At 38.4% G+C, this 21,247-nt stretch overlaps 1 protein-coding gene across 6 annotated transcripts in view; it reads left to right on the top strand.

The window, feature by feature from the left end:
- Positions 1–21,247, top strand: part of PGLCT (plastidic GLC translocator) — a 433,631-nt gene that overhangs the window by 343,763 nt on the left and 68,621 nt on the right. The window lies entirely within an intron of this gene.

The raw sequence follows: 21,247 nt of genomic DNA, 5'->3' as shown, positions 1-21,247 counted from the left end.
CTTCTTGAAGAAGAAGGATGAAGTGTTCTCTTGGTTTCGACACTTCAAAGCCTTGATCGAGAATCAAACCGAAAATAAGATCAAGATCTTAAGGACTAATAATGGGACTGCATATGAATCTAATGAGTTTCATGACTTTTGTAAAGAGGCTGGCATCAAGAGGGAGACTACTACACCATATACTCCTAAACAAAATGGTGTGGCGGAAAGGAAGAACCATATGATTGTGGAAGTTGTCTGTGCCATGCTCCATGATCAAAGACTTCCGACTTTTCTATGGGCCGAAGCTGCAAACACCACCGTATATGTACAAAACCGATGCCCTCATCAAGCATTGGGTTCCAAGACTCCTAAAGAAATGTTCATCGGTAAGAAACCTAACGTATCTCATTTTAGAATTTTTGGAAGCCTCGTATATTTTCATGTGCCGAAAGAGAAAAGGAATAAATTGGGTGCATCTGGAAAGAAAGGAATCTTCGTGAGCTATGGATAAAATACTAAGGGCTATAGAATCTATGTAGCCGGTCAAAGGGAAGTCTTGATTAGTCATGATGTCACCTTTGACGAAGATATGGCTCTCAGCAAGGTGGACAATCTTTCGACTTTGAGGAGCTCTCAAAAAGCCGACACTAGGGAACCGAAAGAAAAGGATGATGAAACAATCCCTGATGTGGAAGAACCCATGGATCTTATTGATCCTCCTCCACATGAGCCTTCCTCTTCTAGGAAGAGGCCTTCATGGCTTAGGGGGCTACTTGATGATGTTGAAGGACATGCTGCACCCCGAGGAAGCTTCCGTGAAAGTAAGAAACCTAACAGGTATCAGGGATACCTGACCATCATGAGCACAATCATACAAAATGAGCCTTCATCATTCTTAGATGTCGTCAAGCGTCAAGTATGGAAGGATGCTATGACCGAAGAATATGAGTCTATTATGAAGAATGATGTCTGAGAAGTAGTTCCCAGACCCCAGGACAAGATAATTGTCACTTCTAAATGGCTTTACAAGATAAAGCATGCAGCAAATGGAAGTACGGAAAAGTATAAGGCTCGTTTTGTTGCTCGTGGTTTCTCTTAGAAGGAAGGTATAGACTATGATGAGATATTTGCACCTATTGCCAGATATACGACCATCCACTCGATCATAGCCCTTGCGGCTTCACAAGGATGGAACCTACATCAGATGGATGTCAAGATCACGTTCTTGCATGGTTCAATCAAAGAAGAGGTCTATGTGGAGCAACCCGAAGGATTTGAGATTTATGATCGAAAATCTCATGTATGCAGGTTGAAGAAAGCTCTCTATGGGCTGAATCAAGCACCTCGAGCATGGTATGAGAGGACCGATAGCTACTTGATGAAGCTGGGATTCACTAGGAGTGAAGCTGATCCTAACCTTTACTTTAAAGTTGAAGATGACAAACCTATCATACTGGTGTTATATGTATATGACCTCTTCCTAACAGGCGCAGACCCTCTTGTTCACAAATGTAAGAGGGAGTTGGCTTCTGAATTTGAAATGAAGGATCTAGGAATGTTGCACTATTTCCTAGGACTTGAAGTATGGCAGAAGGCAGGGGAATATTTCCTATCTCAAGGAAAATATGTGGTGAAGATATTGGAAAGATTTAGTATGGTAAACTGCAAGCCTGTAACTACCCCAATGGAGCTTGACTTCAAGAAGTTAACCGGTAGTGCTGTTGGACCTATTTTACGAAATGCTACCGAGTATCGGCAACTCGTCGGAGCATTAATGTTCTTAGTGAACACCCGTCCAGACATATGCTTTGCAGTCAACAAATTGAGTCAACATATGGTTGAACCTCACCACATACATTGGATTGGTGCCAAGAATCTGTTGAGATATCTTCTTGGCACAATCACTTATGGGTTAAGATACACCGCTGGAGATGTGAGACTACTTGGATATACTAATGCTGATTGGGCAGGCAATGTGGAGGATCGTAAGAGAACTTCCGGGTGTTGTTTCTCCTTAGGATCTGCTTCAATATCCTCGATGAGCAGGAAGCAGAAGTCGGTGGCTTTGAGCACCGTCGAAGCAGAATATATTGCTGCTAGCATGGCCTCTTATGAGGCAGTCTGGTTGCGAAAGCTCTTCAATGAGTTGTTTGGATTTACACTGGATACCATTGTGATCCTATGTGACAACCAGAGTGGGATTCGTTTGTCAGAGAATCTCGTATTTCATGATCGCTCCAAGCATATCGAAATCAGGTACCACTATATTCGAGATATGGTGCAACGGGGAGCTATAAGGCTCCAACATATCGGTACAAATGAACAAGTCGCCGACATTCTGACAAAGCCCCTAGGAAAGGTCAAGTTTTTGACTTTCCAAGAATGACTTGGTGTCGTTAAAAGACCCTCCGATGACGGTCCTGTATGATGCATTGAGCTCTGGGAGTTCCAGGGGGTGCGAGGTACTTCTTGGAGCGACATATGACCACAGGGTGATTCACTATCCCCTAGTGGTGTACATGTACACCTTGTGGCGACTATGTAGCGGGATGATTGGTTCTCCTGTGAGGTATGGATGATGTGTTCTCCATGACAATTATGTAGCAGGATGATTAGTTCTCCTGTGAGGCCTGGATGATGTGTTCTCCATGGCGATTGTGTAGTAGGATGATTAGTTCTCCTGTGAGGACGGGATTGATTAAGTTCTCTTGTCAAGGCATCCTACCCATGCAGTCAGGGACTCATGGGAAGTACCTCTCATCTGATCAATGAGCAGGGAAATGAAGTTAGGGATCATAGTAGTATCGATGGACGCATCGTTGTAACTACTGTACTCCCTACGCTAGGATGACCTTCATTGATCTGGGATCAATGATACTGGTCTGGGACTAGTGGTAGGAGTTGTACCCACTATGACGCTGACTTCAGATCGATTGAGACTAGTCTAGGACTAGTGGTACATACTCTGAGAATGACCTCGGGTCAGTGCAGGACTAGTTTGGGACCAGTGAGAGTGGTACATACTATGACGCTGGCTTCGGGTCGGTTGAGACTGGTCTGGGACCAGTGGTACACTCTCTAAGACTGCGATACTGGTCTGGGACCAATGGTACACTCTCTGAGACTGCGATACTGGTCTAGGACCAGTGGTAGGAGTGGTACATACTATGACGCTGACTTCGGGTCGGTTGAGACTGGTCTGGGACCAGTGGTACGCACTCTGAGACTGACTTTGAGTCAGTGGAGGATGATACTAGTCTGGGACCAGTGGTAGGAGTTGTACTCACTATGACGCTGACTTTGGGTTGGTTGAGACTGGTTCGAGACCAGTGGTACATGCTTTGAGACTGACTTTAAGTCAGTATGATGCATCCTCGATCATTTCTTCTTCTTCATAATTCGGACAAAAGCAGAGCAGAACAGAATAGAGCAAATCAGTGTAGATCAGTATAGGGCAGAACAAGACAGAACAGTGCAAGCAGGATAGAGCAGAGCAGAGCAGGGGTCAAGCTTTACAGGGCAGTGCATTTGATGGATGAATAGTAGCGACCGACAGACGGATTGCAGATGGAGTTCTCCCTAGTTGAGAGGGAGTGTTAAAGTTGGCAACTAGGGCCAAACTCCATGTGGGTCATCTTATTCATGGCTAATAATATTTTTATTAGATTCCTCTCGTCGAGAGGTGTAGGATTGATCATCCGATTCCGATAAGTATTTATGGAGATATGAATTTATTTTGATTACGGACTTATTATCAAGCCGACCTACAACTCATGTAGGCTCAGAAGCCCAACAGTCACAGTCATTCAAACATCAACAGTTGTGTATAAATACAGGAGGACTTTTCCTCATTTGCACTCACTCATCTCATCACATCTCTCTCTCTCTACTGTGCAAAAAAGAGGCTCTTCTCTACTCCGCAAAAAAGAGACTCTCTCTCTCACACATGTGGAAGGAAGTTGCTGAACCTAAAGCTGCAACTACAGATCCAAACTTTGACCAGCGTTGACCATCAAACCTCCTCTTCTGAACTGCGTTGTAGTTCCATCTGGACCACCTTTGAAGGCCGCATTTTTTGGTGGTGGATTCAAACCGATCCGATGGTCGATTTGCGAGATATTGACTGCCCTAGTTTTGATGATGAAGCCGCTAATGCTGATGTTGTTGTTCTAGGGTTTGCTACTGCTGATATAAATCAGATTTATTGTACTATTTCTCTCTGCTGAATTATTGAATATAAAAGAAGATTTGATCAAAGGGTTTCCCCACACATTGTGGGGTTTGCCCCTGGCTAGCCGCGACATCTTGTGTCTCTTGTCTTGGCTTGTTTTCTGTTGATCGTTTAATGTTCTATCTACACTTTACTTATGCACATGTGATTGCTAATCTATGAATAATAATAAGAAAGAAAAGTAAATTGCTCTAAGCATAGAACATACCATAACTTAACATGTGAGGACTCTCTTTGAAGTATAGTTGAGAACTTTGAAAGGCTCTCTTCTCATTGTAATATTAATAAAAGATCTAACTTTCTTGTGGGAGCTTGGGATTTCTACTATGGTATCCTATCCCCCCATTTAGAGGGAGACTTCTCTTGGGTGGATTGACATTTGCATGGTTTAAGCTTTAATACTTCATTCACTTACATGCATGCTTTAATTGGGAATTAACACAACTTCACTATCACATTTCATTAAGTTAAAGTTTATTACATTTTTATTTGAGCTTTGCATTTTCTTCCTCATTGTTGCTTGGAGCTACAAGCTTACACTTTACTTTGGGCAATTCATCATTTTCATGCAAGCATTTTATATTCTTAACAAACTTTGATTCGTTTCCATTTACCTTGGTAATTGTTTCATGAGCACTTGAATACATGCTTCAATTTTATGCTACATTGTTATCTTTAATATTGGAGCAATTTATTGTCATTGTCTATTTGAAACAAATTTTACTTTCAAGCAAATTACTTGTGTCATTTTAATTCATTGATGAAACACATGCAACACTTGTAAGCTAATTTTATTCCTCCAATTGAAGTTATAATTGCAACTTATGTTGAACACTATTTCATTTTCAAGCATTGCAAATCAATATCTTTGAAGCATTTGCATGTATCATTATTTTAATTTGGGGAATTAACACAATTTGCATTTCATCTAGGCATTTTAGTGTAGGAAAGCCCCAAACCTCATTAAAATTTTACTTCTAACATAAGTTGGTTGAAGTAGACATTTTATGGATCCTTTACTCTTCTATTGACTCCTCACTGTGAGATCCATATCATTGGGCGAGGGTGAGGTCTGAGGATTGAAGAGTTAAATTGTAATCTTGTTGTAGAGCTAATTAATAAAATTAACCAAAAGCATTTTCCATTACATTTACTTGTCTCTTGATGGTTTGAGTTTTCATATGCAAAGTCTATTCCAAAAGCAAGTATTGTAATCATTTCAAACAAGTGTTTTCTTTTCATGTTTCAAGTCTAATTACTAATTTTTGGGTTTTGGCAAGATATGTTTCACATGTTTTGATTTATAAAGTTGATTATTTCAAAAGCATTTTGTATCTTACATATCTTGTGCTAACAATTCTTATTTACATTTTAGGATTACTTTGTTTTCTCTTTTGAGAGCATTACATTTTACTTTAAGCAAATATATCTTTAAATTGTTGGGCAAATTCCTTAAAAGGCACTAGTTTTATGGTTTTTAATCATATTAGATTGGCATTGTTATTTCAAGTTGCTCACTTCATATTTGCCCATAAATCCTTGAAAGTAATCCATTTTCACTATAACACTCTCCTATAAACTCACATCTTTTAACTTAACTTTTCATTAGGGACCACCCCCCTTAGCTAACCTAGGAGATAGCTCAAACGGAGAGAGTCGGGATTAGTGTGACAACCCCTTCTCTGAGTTCCCTGCCACCAACCACACCTTGTGGGGTTGAAGGCTTTTCTCATTGACTTGTAGGTAGGTGTAGGCAGCAGGGTCAACATCTTTGGCGCTGTTGCCGGGGACAAGCTTTCTTGTACCTGGGAAATCGACTAACCTTTTGGTTTTAAACTTTAGATTTAGATTCTTGCTCAAGTGGCGACTCCACTCAATCCAAATTTTGCAAGAGCCTTTACTAGGAGAAATTCAGGTGGTCTAGTTAGCCCCTCTTCTGATCTTAAAAGGGTTTTTAGAGAGAGGTTGAATAGACTTTTTCATAGTAGAGCTCTTGCTAGTCTTAGGCAAGAGGCTATTTCTAATATTCATTTGCTTTTTCAAGAACAAGTAGAGCCTAGCGTCATGAATGATCTTTTTTCTCCTTGTGACTTCACTAACATAAATGGCTATCCTCCCAATATCCTTGACAAGGCTATTGAAAAGTTGCCTTCCTTTCAAGGTAACAATGCCATTAGTGCTACATCACATGTGAAAAACTTTAATGTTTGTATCTTTAAATGGTGTAACACTGCGAATTATGAGGATGTGAAGATGGGGCTTTTTGTTTTATCTTTAGAGAAGGATGCTCTTGATTGGCTCACTGAGCAACCTACTAACTCATATAACTCTTTACAAGCCATTCTGACTGCATTTATAGATAAGTTTGGAGAGAAGAAGGAAAATAGGCATTTCATCAATGCCATTAGCAACATGAAGAAAAATGAGAATGAGACCATGGAGGAGTTTAACAAGAGATTCAATGAATTAGTAAAACGTATGCCTGCTACTGTTAAGCCTCCTAATGAATTTCTTTTATGCTCATATCTAGATGCTTTTGGGGTTGACACTGCCTATGAGTTGAGGAGGAAGGAGCCTACGAATCTAAGTGTAGCTCAATCTGAAGCCTTGAAGATAGAAAGGGCTAGAAAGCAATTAGGAAAATCTGAAATTCCTGGTTTCAATAGAGGGCCATAAAAATCAAATGATTCCAAAGGCAAGGCCAAGGAAGAGACTACGCATGATCCTATTAAAGAATTAACTCAACTCATCAATGGCATGGAAGCAAATCACATTAAAGAAATGCAAGCCATGCAAAATAGGTTGGTGGCCATGGAGAGATCACAAGTGCCAAGATTCCAACCTAGGCCAAATGATAGATGGCAAAAGAATAAAGGCCCTCAATAGGAGCATAGGCTACCAAATCCATTTGAATCCACCAACATGGTATATGAGATTCCCCCTTTTTGTAGGCCATGTAATCAATTCCATGAAGAAGCCACATGCCCATATGTGAAGAGAATCATGGAAAGTGGCATGTTAGGAGATGAACATGTAGGGACAATTAGTCAAATCAATATGTTCTCCATGGAGGATCAGATATACACCATTGAAAGAAATCTAGAGATTGACCATATGCCTAATAATCTTGGGGTTTACAATATGACTGCAAATTTTGACGAGGTCACTAAGTTTTTGCGGAAAAACCTACATCTGGACAGATTCTTGCTATGGCAAAACACAAAGGGATGACTTATCAGAGAAGGGATATTTTGACTTTTGAGTTCCTTTATCACCTTGATCACTTGATTTTGAAACTCTGTTTTACTCATTTTTCCCATTTCTTCATCATAATCGAAAGGATCTGAATTTTCAATAACATATTGACCTGATTGATTTGTTGAATAGAGATTATGAAGCTTTTCCCAAAGAGCTTTAGCTATTGAACATTAACCAACTTTTGTTTTCACAGAATTTGGCAAAACATTCAAAATTACATTCATGGCCTTTGAATTGTACCTTTTAGCTTCGTCGGTAGATGTGTCTCCAGAAACAATTGATTCCCATACTCCATGTGCCTGCAAATGTACTTCCATCCTGGATTCCCATATCCAGTAATTATCTGCATCAAAATTAGGGGTTGGTACACAATACTCACTTTCTTGAGATTTTGTTGTAACTTGCTTCTTTGAATTTCCCATCTCTATGCTTTGAAAACTGACTTCCAACGATTAGGTTGTTAATCCTCTGAATACTGAGAGGGGTGGTGAATCAGTGTTCCTTAGCAATTAGTACTTTTAAATATTTTCAGAGCATTAATTAATCTTCAATTATTATTAATGTTTATGCAGTAATAACAGTAAATAAAAGAACACAATAGACACAAGAATTTTAGGTGGAAAACCCCTTCCAGGTCAAAAACCACTGAATGCTTTTCTAATAAATTTTTTAATCTTCAACACCAACTGAAATGAAAGAAACAACTTCCTAGAATTCTAGAAGAGCATTCGTATCCAGCTCCCACTGGAAGGACACCCCAACAACCTGGTTTCTTCAGTAGTCAACTGAATGGATGCCCCAACATCCTAGACCAACCTACCACCCTGAAGTGTTCACAGGCTCCAACCTGTAGGCAACTTCATGAACCTGCCTAGCACCTCCCTGCCACCCTATAATGACTGAAATGAGACAAGAGTGTGGATTCCCATACCAGGGACAATGATCCACGATACAATATGATTTACAATGATTTTGACAGAACACCGAATCACACTATGACCTGAAACCCAACCATGACATCATCCAGACAGAGGCTCCTATACCTCCCAATAATGCCTTTTCGACTCTAGGCAGATTGGCTCTTTTACAATAATGACTCTTCCAATGATGACACTGTTACAAATGACTCTTTTACAACTTTACAATGATGACTCTTGGCCTTGACACTTCTTCACAATATACGGATGGTTGTGATGTCTACAAAGGATGTCCTACTTCAATGCTTCCTTTGATTTGATACTTCTACTCTTGAATTCTTGCTTGAAGTTGTACTTGAATCTTCTTCTACTTGCATGCAAAATTTTCCTGGCGAAACCAATCCCAAAACAAAACAAAATACCCTTCAACTTACCTCTGCCTGCAAAACACATGTAAGTGCATAATAATGAATAAATACAAATTAAAATTACAATGCGTACCTGAAGTGTGCTTGTCACTTTTGTTGTTGACTTGTTGTAGCAATAGACAAAGACTTCCACTCTTGATATAGGCCTGGACTCTATGCAAGACTATATCCAAAACTGACTTAAAGATATATACAATAAAAACTGATGACAGACCCTAGACTTGTGATGGACCAAGTTCTAAGTACAACAATAGAAACCATTCTATCAACTATGACAAGACAAGTAACATGAACTTACAACATCGTATAGATTTAGTAAACTTGGTGTAGCATCAAGAATATGTAGCATAAATTGTGTAGTATCAAGAATAGGACATCCAAAAAACTAATTGTGACATATAGAGACATAGAGATATAACCAAGACATTGTATATACTTACGTTGTCCTGCAAAAACATATGTCAAAGATGATACTTAAAATTCAAATGTAAACACTAATCATACATACCTTGTTGTAGGAGACTTACCCTTGACTATTGATGTGTGGTCCTTACTTCAGTGATCCTTGAATGCATTGTTTTTCTTGCCTTCTAGGAGCTCGATATTGAATCTATTGTATCTATGTAACTTCGGATCTCCAAGGTCTGCAGTTTCTTCCTGTGGTAGCCCTCTGAGTCCTCTTTCCAACCCCACAACTCTGATCAAGATTGGATTCTTCAAGAAATAGTTATGCCCAATCTCCCACAATGACCTGATTATAGACTGGTTCAGTAGAGTGAACTTGTACGAAGTGCCACGTGTCACTGTTGCGAGCTTCGGCCCTGAAATGCTAATCAACAAACTAGAGTCCGTCCTCTTTATGTGATTATTTACGAAATTTGAATCCAATGCTCAGAGAGAAAGTTATGACGATTCTCCCAACGTCCCCTATTTGACATGGAATTCGGGAGCCTTCAAAAACCTTGACTTCCTCATTTCATATATCCGAAAATATAGCGAGCCAAGATCTGAAATTCAGTCACGAGGTTCATCAAGATTTCAACTCAAATGGGTTTTAATTTCAGCTTCTGAAGCTTCACAGAGAAAACGTTATAGCGAAAATGCCACGATGACCTTTTTGAAACCACAAAATGCCTACTAGAGGAGGATATGAGAGTCATTATTTATATGAATGTCTTGAGTTGAGAGGGTCCTCAACAAGTGAACATTGGAGGGATTTTAGGAGCAAAAAAACAATTTATTAATTATTGACTATTCAAGTACCACAACCAATTATGAGTTCCATGCCACAACCCTATAGAGTTTTAGCCCACTAACTGGAGTTACTAACTTCAAACATGAATATCTCTCAACCAATTATGAGTTCCATGCCACAACCCCATAGGGTTTTAGTGCACTAACTGGAGTTACTAACTTCAAACATGAATATCTCTTGGCGTGCCATATATCAACGGAAACATTTCTACGAGTAGAATCCATCTAGAAGAAATCCTTGACTCAGAATAGAGTAATTTGTCAAGTCAAAATGCCCATGCAAGATTGGGGTATCCCCTGGTGCTGCTTGGGTTGACATCAATGACAACCATTGATCAACAATCGCCCCCTTTGGCATTGATGGCAACTAAAAGTAATCCCCCTGCGATCATGACACCTCTTCCTACTGCCTTCTCTCCCCCTTTGTCATCAATGGCAAAGGGTAACTCCCCTTGATAGACAACCATCCTGTGGACCTGTACACACCTCCACTCCCCCTTTCTAGTTGAGTAGATGAGAGAAAGAGTCTAATGAAAATTTGGGAAAATCCCAAGCTTTTGGTGATGATACTCAAATGCTTTACGAGGTAATGGTTTGGTAAAGATGTCAGCAATTTGTTCCTTTGTGCCAACATATTCAAGCTTGATATTATTTTCGGCGACCTGATCTCTAATGAAATGATATTTAATTGGAATGTGCTACGTTTTGGAATGCATCACAGGATTCTTGGAGATACTGATGGCGTTGGTGTTATCGCAAAACGTGGGAATAGGCTCATCGAACTTGACTTGAAGATCTTGCAAAGTTTGCTTCATCCAAAGAACTTGAGTACAACAAGTTGCTACCACAACATATTCTGCTTCTACTGTGGAGGGGAAAGACAGGATGTATTCTGACGAAAAATGGCTTTGGCTTTGGATTGGAGGCGAGATTGAACATTGCTTTTTACTTAACCATGAAACAAGACAACCACCTAGATAGAATATTGCTCCACTGGTACTCTTACGATCATCAACTTTTCCTTCCCAATCTGCATTTGTATAAGCTTGGATGACCAGATCATTTCCTTTGGGATAACATGGACCATATTCCGTTGTGCCCTTAAGATACCAAAGAATTCTTTTAACGACAATAATATGAGATTCTTTTGGTGCTGCTTGGAATCTTGCTACTTGTCCAACTGCCTACATCACATCAGGCCGGGAGGTTGTCACATATAAGAGACTACCAATCATGGATCTATACAACCTTTGGTCCACATCCTTTGACGAATTTTCTAAGCTTAACTTGCAACATGTTACCATGGGGGTAAGGATTGGCTTGCAATCTTCCATCTGGAATTTCTTGAGCATTTCTTTGATGTACTTGGTTTGATATATGAATATTCCTTTATCTTGCTGAGAAATCTAAAGCCCTAAAAGGTATTTCAATTTGCCAATCATAGACATTTCAAACTCACTCTGCATTTTTGTGGCAAATTCTTTACTTAATCTGTCATCACTGCTTCCAAAGATTATATCATCCACATATACTTCGATAATTGTTAGGTTATCTCATCCACTTTAACATAAAGACTGTTGTCAGCTCTTCCTTTCTTGAATCCCTATTGATGTAGATATCCGTCAAGACGAGCATACCAAGCCCTAGAGCTTGCTTGAGACCATATAAAGCCTTCTTTAATCTGCAGACGTAGTCTTCTTTGTCAAAGAGCATAAAACCTTCGGGTTGTTCAATGTAAACTTCTTCCTCCAATTCACCATTTAGAAAAGCTAACTTAACATCCATTTGGTAGACCTTGATTTTTCTCGAGCAAGCATAAGCGAGAAACATCCTGATAGCTTCCATTCTGAAAACGGGAGCAAATGTTTCTTCAAAATTGATTCCTTCAACCTGTGCATATCCTTTGCAGACTAATCTTGCCTTATTCCTAGTAACCCATAATCTTTCAACTATTTTGCTCCCCCTGAACCTGTAATGAAACTTCCATCTTGTTCAAACTACCTTCCTGTCAATCATAGACTTGTGCCATATATTGTTGCATAGACTCCTCCTCCACAAAAATTAAGGAGTCAATAAGCAAGATTTTTCAAAAATAGTGAGTCACCTAACGGGCCATCTTGACTTGAGTCATTATCTGGAGCAACTGCTAATTCCTCATGACCTTTTGCTTTTACAAATCCTGAAAGCATAACTACTGAAACCTTGTTATCTTCTTTGTCTTCTTGTACCTGTTTCCTTTTCCAGACCTTCTTATTACTGCAATCTCGAGCCATGTGCCCATAGTTATGGTACTTTAAGCATTCAATGCTGTTCATAGGTGATTCCATCTGATATATGCAACCGTGAGCGATATGGCCATAGTTATGGCATTTGAAACATTCAATATTTGGCCCATCTACCACGTATTCTCTTCTGACAAAATCATCATGGAACCTATCTCGTGATCTTGTAAACTTGCTTCTAGGGTTTTGCAGATAATGATTGTACCTATCAAAAACTTCACAATCCCTAGCCATATGTCCATAGTTAGCACATAAAAAGCAATAACCATTAAATAAACGAACATACATGGAAGATTTTTCATTCTTCTTCGGAGGCGATGTTGTAGTTTGTTGTGGTTCTTTGTTCTTGATTGCTTTGGTCTTGTTCTTTGGAGTTGCAACATTCTTCTTTGGCTTTTCACTTTTATCAACTTCCTTCTTAGAATCATCCTTCGAAGATGTGCAGCTTGTACCTTCATCAACTGGAGCTTTACCATCTTTATTTGCCTTCATTTTTGCTTCTTTATATGTCTTATCTTGTAAGTGTTCTTTTTGCGGTCCCTTGAGTTTGTTGATCTCATCACGGGTTGCATCAAGTTCTTCTTGCTTTTGAGCAAGATCTTCTTGAAACCATCTTTTCATGATCTTCCTTCTTTTTTCTGCCTCCTCAACCTGTAGCTTGAGAAGAGTGGTCTTCTCTACTTTTCTGTTGAGAACCTATATCTGTTCCTTCTGCTTCTCATTTTCAATCCTGAGCCTGCTTATTTCTACTGAAGATGTTTCTAATTCCTTTTTCTTTTGGTTAGCAGCGGATATGTATCTTTGATCAGATTCCTTCCTTTCAATTTTTGCTTCTTGCCTCTGTTGTGTGAACCTGCTAATCTCTGCAAAAATTGTGTCGAGTTCTTGTTGCTTCTGTTGGACTTCTCTCTTGAGGTCTCGTGTCGTCGTATTCTTGATTTCTTCCAATTGAGTTCTGAGACTACTAATCATTTTCTCGGATTCTTCATTTCTTTGATGAGTTCTTTTGTTGTCTTTAATTCTGCTTGCAAAAATATTTTCCTCTCCTTTTGAATTTTCAGTTCCTTTATAACCTTGATCACTTGATTTTGAAACTCTATTTTACTCATTCCTCCCATTTCTTCATCATAATCAGAAGGATCCAAATTTTCAATAACACCTTGACCTGATTGCTCTGTTGAATAGAGATTATGAAGCTTTTCCCAAAGAGATTTCGCTATTGAACATTGACCAACTTTTGTTTTCACAGAATTTGGAAAAACATTCAAAATTACATTCATGGCCTTTGAATTGTACCTTTTAGCTTCGTCGGTAGATGTGTCTCCAAAAACAATTGATTCCCATACTCCATGTGCCTGCAAATGTACTTCCATCCTGGATTCCCATATCCAGTAATTATCTACATCAAAATCAGGGGTTGGTACACAATACTCACTTTCTTCAAATTTTGTTGTACTTGTACCTTCCTTTGAAATCCTTGTAACTTGCTTCTTTGAATTTCCCATCTCTATGCTCTGAAAACTGACTTCCAGCAGTTACGTTGTTACTGAAGGAACTTGGCTCTGATTCCAATTGTTGGAAATATTGGGGGGGGGGGGGGGGGCGGTGAATCAGTATTCCTTAGCAATTAGCACTTTTCAATCTTTTCAGAGCATTAGTTAATCTTTAATTATTATTAATGTTTATGCAATAATAACAGTGAATAAAAGAACACAGTAGACACAAGAATTTTAGGTGGAAAACCTCCTTCGGGTCAAAAACCACCGAATGCTTTTCTAATAATTTTTTTAAGCTTCAACCCCAACTGAAATGAAAGCAACAACTTCCTAGAATTCTAGAAAAGCATTCTTCTCCAACTCCCAATGGAAAGACGCTTCAATGCCTTAGTTTCTTTAGTAGTCAACTAAATGGATGCCCCAACATCCTAGACCAACCTACCACCCTGAAGTGTTCACAGGCTCCAACTTGTAGGCAACTTCATGCACCTACCTAGCACCTCCCTGCCACCTTATAATGACTAAAATGAGACAAGAGTGTGGATTCCCGTACCAAGGACAATGATCCACGATACAATATGATCTACAATGATTTTGACCGACCACCCAATCACACTATGACCTGCAACCCAACCATGACATCATCCCAACAGAGGCTCCTATACCTCCCAATAATGCCTTTTCGACTCTGGACAAATTGACTCTTTTACAATAATGACTCTTCCAATGATGAAACTTTTACAAATGACTCTTTTACAACTTTACAATGATGACTCTTGGCCTTGACACTTCTTCACAATATACGGATGGCTGTCATGTCTTCAAAGGATGTCCCACATCAATGCTTCCTTTGATTTGATACTTCTGATCTTGAATTCTTGCTTGAAGTTGTACTTGAATCTTCTTCTACCCGCATGCAAAATTTTCCTGGCGAAACCAATCCCAAAACAAAACAAAATACCCTTCAACTTACCTCTGCCTGCAAAACACATTTAAGTGCATAATAATGAATAAATACGAATTAAAATTACAATGCGTACCTGAAGTGTGCTTGTCACTTCTTTTGTTTACTTGTTGCAGTAGTAGACAAAGACTCCCACTCTTGATATAGGCCTGGACTCTATGCAAGACTATATCCAAAACTGACCTAAAGATATATACAATAAAAACTGATGATAGACCCTAGACTTGTGATGGACCAAGTTCTAAGTACAACAACAAAGACCATTCTATCAACTATGACAAGACAAGTAACATGAACTTACAACATCATATAGATTTAGCAAACTTGGTGTAGCATCAAGAATATGTAGCATAAAATGTGTAGTATCAAGAATAGGACATCCGAAAAACTAATCGTGACATATGGAGACATAGAGATATAACCGAGATACTGTATATACTTACGTTGTCCTGCAAAAACATATGTCAGAGATGATACTTAAAATTCAAATGTAAACACTAATCATACATACCTTTTTGTAGGAGATTTACCCTTGACTATTGATGTGTCATCCTTACTGCAGTGATCCTTGAATGCATGTTTTTTCTTGCCTTCTAGGAGCTCGATATTGAATCTGTTGTATCTATGTACTTTCGGATCTCCAAGGTCTACAATTTCTGCCTGTGGTAGCCCTCTGAGTCCTCTTTCCAACCCCATAAGTTTGATCAAGATTGGATTCTTCAAGAAAGAGTTATGCCCAATCTCCCACGATGACCTGATTATAGACTAGTTCCGTAGAGCGAACTTGTACGAAGTGCCACATGTCACTGTTGCGCACTTCGGCCCGGAAAATGCTACTCAACAAACTACAGTCCATCCTCTTTCTGTGACTATTTACAAAATTTGAATCCAATGCTCAGAGATAAAGTTATGATGATTTTCCCAACGTCACCTGTTTGACATGGAATTCGGGAGCCTGCAAAAACCGTAACTTCCTCAGATCATATATCCGAAAATATAGCGAACCAAGATCTGAAATTCGATGAGGATGTTCATCAAGATTTCCACTCAAATGGGTTTTAATTTCAACTTCTAAAGCTTCGCAAAAAAAAGTTATAGCGAAAATGCCACGATGGCTTGTTTGAAGCCACAAAATGCCTACTAGAGGAGGATATGAGGGTCATTAGTTATATGAATGTCTTGAGTTGAGAGGGTCCTCAACAAGTGAACGTTGGAGGGATTTTAGGACCAAAAAAAAAATTATTAATTATTGACTATTCAATGACCACAACCAATTATGAGTGCCATGTCACAACGCCATAGGGTTTTATCCCACTAACTGGGGTTATTAACGTCAAACATGAATATCTCTCAAACCGTGAAGAATTACTTGACGTGCCATATATCAACGGAAACATTTCGACAAGTAGAATCCATCTAGAAGATCCTTGACTCAAAATAGAGTAATTTGTAAAGTCAAAATGCCCATGCAAGATCGGGGTAGCCCCTGGTGCTGCTTGGGTTGACATCAATGACAACCACTGGTCAACAAACAGAACGACATCATTTTCTATATAGAGAGTCTAGATGATCCATCTCTACTTTATTCTGGTATCCTGACTAGAGATGCCTAGCCCTCTTCATCAGGGAGATTTTTAGACACAGATCTGAGATCCTACATACCTTGCCTCTTTTGGGGACAATTTAGACGATCGCATCATACTTTCAGGTTGATTCGGCTCGTTGGAGCAACAAGTGACGAGTTGAGTTCCAAGGTATTTCAAATAGTAGAGCAGTTAGACCTCAAGTCTTCCCTCAGCGACCTCCCCCTTTGGGAGGTCAACCGGTACCCTCGATACTATTATAGAGGTGTCGAGCAACACATCAGTTCGCTGACACCCAGAGCGTCTGAGGGTTTAGTGCCAGATAGTTCCCAAAACCCCCCTCCCCCCCAATGGGTTCCTCCCTAGTCCAACGGAGTAGCCAAAGACTTATCGAGAGCTTATTTCCTTTAGCCTCGAGTGTTAGGAGTATTCCTCGCTCCTACATCCACCCCAAGATCATGCAACGAGATTCCTCATTGGATCTAGGGGGCTTCGATAACGAGCCAACACTATTGCCCCCCCCCCCCCTTGCTGTCGGCTATCAGACTTGAGCATCCTTGACATTGTCAACCTCCAACGTTGGACTTGTTCACTTAGCCTTATACATGATCTGGTTATATACATGTTTATTAGGCTATCCTATTATTATCATTATTATTGTATCCTCCTTTTTTAACTTCATTTTTTATTTCATTTTACCGTACATTTAGCTTTAGCATTTTCTAGGAGTTGCATTTTCACTCCCACATTGTACCCATAATGGTTGTATCCTTCAGTCCCATTGACCTATTTATGGTCATTCATTGGGCATTAATGAAATATTCTTATCCTATCTTATCACCCAATGCTACTAGCTAAACTACAAGAAAAGCCATAGAAAGTATACCTAAATCGAGTAAAGAGAGACAAGGGAAGGGATCATGGAAGAAATTAAATAGAAGCAAAAAGGAAATAGATAAAAGAAAACAACCAAACCATGAATAGTAAATGAACGTGCTAACATGTTTGGGATAAAGAAAAAGCTTGAATCTTGTGTAGGTGGAGGAAACAATTTTTAATGCAACAGGAATGAAGCGGGGATGAAGAGGGGATGTTTTTTTGAAGTGAAGCATCAGAAGTTTGATTTTCCAAAAATCTTAAGAAGCGAAGCATATATATATATATATATTTGCATTTTCATTTATATTTAAAGAAAAACTTCCAAAATACCAAATTAATTGTAGAAGATATGAAAACATGCATATTTGTAGATAATCAAGATAGATATGGCATCCATTGTACATTAATGATTAATTATTCGAGGATCAACCATCTAGATTCTAGCATTTACAAACATAGATCAATTATTTAAGCATATCATAGATAATAGAAGGTAGAAAGTACCAAAATCTTAATCAATAATGGAAAGTAGACATTCACAAGATAAAATCATAAAACATTCAAATAACTTATCTAGCAAGGGAGCAATTGTCAAGATGATTCATGACCAAAATTCAAATAATAATGTTTACAAAATAGGTCACTTGGCCACCACCAACTACACACTGAACTAGGAAGACTGAAAAGTTCAAATTCACAACACTAAAGTCTAACACTTTGATCTATCATCTATAGAGTCTATACTACGAAAAAAAGTAGTGAACTGTGAATATATATACTAATCTCTCCTCCTTCCACCATGACCACTACATGAGCTTCCACGTGGTGCCAAGTGGTAGTGAAGAAGATGGTGGTCATGGAAGTTGTATAACTAAAGATGAAGCCCCTGTTGTTGTTGAAGAATGGAACTTGGGGACCATGGCACTGGATGGGGGTTCTATCTCATATCGACCATCATCATCCTAGATAAGAGCATCTTCTAATTACTCTAATTGTAGCACTCCATCCTCCAAATTGGCCTCCTCTAGATTTTTGTCCCAAAGCATAAGGTCTTTATTATTCTTTGCATCCTCAGGGTAATGGTACAATAATCGCAAGTTGTAATGAACATAAACCAAGCTCTCTACCTGATTTACATTTAACCTGTTTCTTTAACATTGGATGATACTATAGGTGCTCCAACACTTCTCTACAGAAAAAGTGTTTACCACCTGTGATAGCACTCATACTACCAAAGATTGTTGAAGTGGAGTAGCACCTCCGTGCATTTTCCACCACTCAAGAGAAGACAAATTCCATCGACCTCTAATTGCATGATTGGTCCCAAATGCACTAGTGCCAAGGATATAGTTGCTCAATTGTTTCTGTATCATTTCACACTCCTCATGAGGGACTAATTTACCCAATGCTTTGATATAACCAGCTAGAACCTCTAGGTCTTGGTGTGGATTTCTCTTGGTCCCCCCACTAGGTGCTGATGTTGAAAGCCATGATGGATGATAGTATTTAGGTGTAAGAACATATGCTAAGGCATGCAATGGAATGTTTAAAATTTTCCATCGTTTTTCCACATTTACATGAGTATAATTGTACACCATGATATCTCTAGGCTCAACGATGTCTTTAATCTGCTCCAACATGCTATCTGTCTGCTCATACACTTCCCCAATTATTGGTTGATCTGAATTTGTAAACTTGATCATATAATAAATTTGTTTGGTAAATTTCAAAACATATTTAACCTGTGACCAAAAGTAACTGTCAAGAACAATGCCCTTGACTATATTAGCACCATCTCTATCAAATCTCATCTCATCCCATGAATCACATGTCACCATAGTAGTTAAAGCTTGTCTCATCTTCACTAGGCACCTAAAGGTGAGGTAATAGCTTGCAAATCTAGTTTTTGAAAATTTAAGCAACTGCAACTTGGAGTAAGTGCCATAAAAGTAGTTTGACCCTTGTATGCCCTATGACATATTTAATGAGTTGCTTCCCTCTCTTGTAAAGTTGATTAATCCATCCATATTCTTTATGCTTCACAATATCATGCATCAAAAGGTTCAATGTGTGCACCAAGCACCCTGACCAAAAGATGTGTGGATGAGTCCTATTTCACACATTTTGTCAAAGTTCGATAGAAGCAGTTGTACCATATTTTTCAAAGGATCAAGATCATCAACCATCATCTTTTTCAGCCAATGTAAACCCATTCTGCAAAATTTGTAATGTAAATGATGCTAGTAAGACCGTGTATGTATATAACAACCTAGGTAAACCTATTATTTTGGCAACAAATTTCATCCTAGGAGGTTTTTTGTCTCACTGATTTATCTGTGTTTCTAAACACGGATGATCGACAGAGTTTTTCCCACCAGCCTCACCCCAATGCTAGGGTGAATTTATCGTCAATGTCTTAGGTGAGTCCTAGTGTTTTAGTCGAGTCTTTTGAAAAAGTGATTTGAGAATAATTTAAGCCAATTGGCTAAATTATTTTATTACAAGTCACTTGGTCTACTGGATCATATTGTGTCGCAGAATTGGGTAAGTTATTTGAGAGTCTATAACAAATGGGTATTCCCCCTTTGAGGGTTGAATTTTGTAAAATCTTATGTAAAAAAATATTTTAGTGCATGGTCCCTCATACTTAGACACCATGGCTAAAATATTTGAGGGTGGAAAAATAATTAATCCCCTCAAGTGTCAATTAATTAATTTTTCTGGCAAAAATAAAATTAATTCCTAAGCTAGAAAATTAATTAATTAGAGTAAAAAATTAAAATGTTAGAGAAATTAAATTCTCCAAGTGGAAAAATTCGTGGGTCTTAAAGAAATTAATTTTGGAGGTCCCCCACCAAGGGAATATTGGAAATTTCAAGAAAAATTGGACCCTTGGGCCTTGGTGGTCAAGTCAAAGTCAAATTTTTGAGGAAATTAGCTCAAAATAATTATTTTTGAGATAATAAAAAATGGGTTCTCAAAAATAATTATTTCGACAACAAAGATTAAAGGATCATTAAAGATTTATCAACAACCGAGATTATATTGACGAGGATCAAACCAACTAGCCATTATTTTCCACTTGGAGGATTTAGCTATAAATTAGAGGTTGTTTGTGTCTCAAGACAACTGATCTTTAGTTAATGTGACTTTGTAAGTTGATGTAAAGCTACTGTCTTGCTGGAAACGTTTTGATTATCATAATAAAAGACTTTTGGGGTGTAGTTCATGGTGTTTTTGTCTCACTGATTTGTGGTATGTTCTGGGTACGAACATTCATATATTGTGCTTTAAAATTTAATTAAATCATTATTTCATTGTAGATGATAGGAACATTCTATTAGTAAGTGTTGGACTTATCTTAGGTGATCCGATTCATTGTATGTTCTAATGGTTTATTCTTGAGAAAATATATAGTGTTTGCAAGTTCCCCAACCCTTGGGCTACAAGTTCACAGACTATGGGCATAGGCTGACCATGTTTGGATTATGAATATTTTATATGATTTTCTAACTTCACTAACGTTGTGGTTTGTCATTTATTTTTCGAAATACACCTAGCCATTGTCAAAATTTACAAAAAAAAAAATCTCAAAAATTCTTCCAAGCATTGTACACTTGTATATTTTGTAAATATATTTTGTATAATTATTTTGTAAATTATTTTATTTTCTAAACTTTGTTTTGTAGCTGGGGTTTTTTGGGCTTGTGGGCATTTTTGAATTTTTTGTATATATTGAGGTTTTGGGCACTTTTGAATTCATCTATGTAGGTGAGATCCAAGGAAATTTGTTGGAATAGAGCTAGATCTAAGCCCTTGAGGGTAAGATCTAGCCTCTACAGTTCTTGCAAGGCCAAAACTTGAAGAATTTTGCAGAAATTGAAGATCTGAATTAAAATAATTTTTTTGGGTTAGGGTTTCAAATTTGTTTAGGGCCGTGGGGCCCAACGTCCTCCTCCTAGCCTCAGTGTCA

This window comes from Pinus tabuliformis, chromosome 9, assembly GCF_031772625.1.
Source record: "Pinus tabuliformis cultivar Carrire ecotype Pingquan chromosome 9, CPIR1, whole genome shotgun sequence".
In the NCBI taxonomy this organism is placed as follows: Eukaryota; Viridiplantae; Streptophyta; class Pinopsida; order Pinales; family Pinaceae; genus Pinus; species Pinus tabuliformis.
Note: the sequence above shows the minus strand (reverse complement) of the source record. Positions and strands in the feature narration are given on the sequence as shown.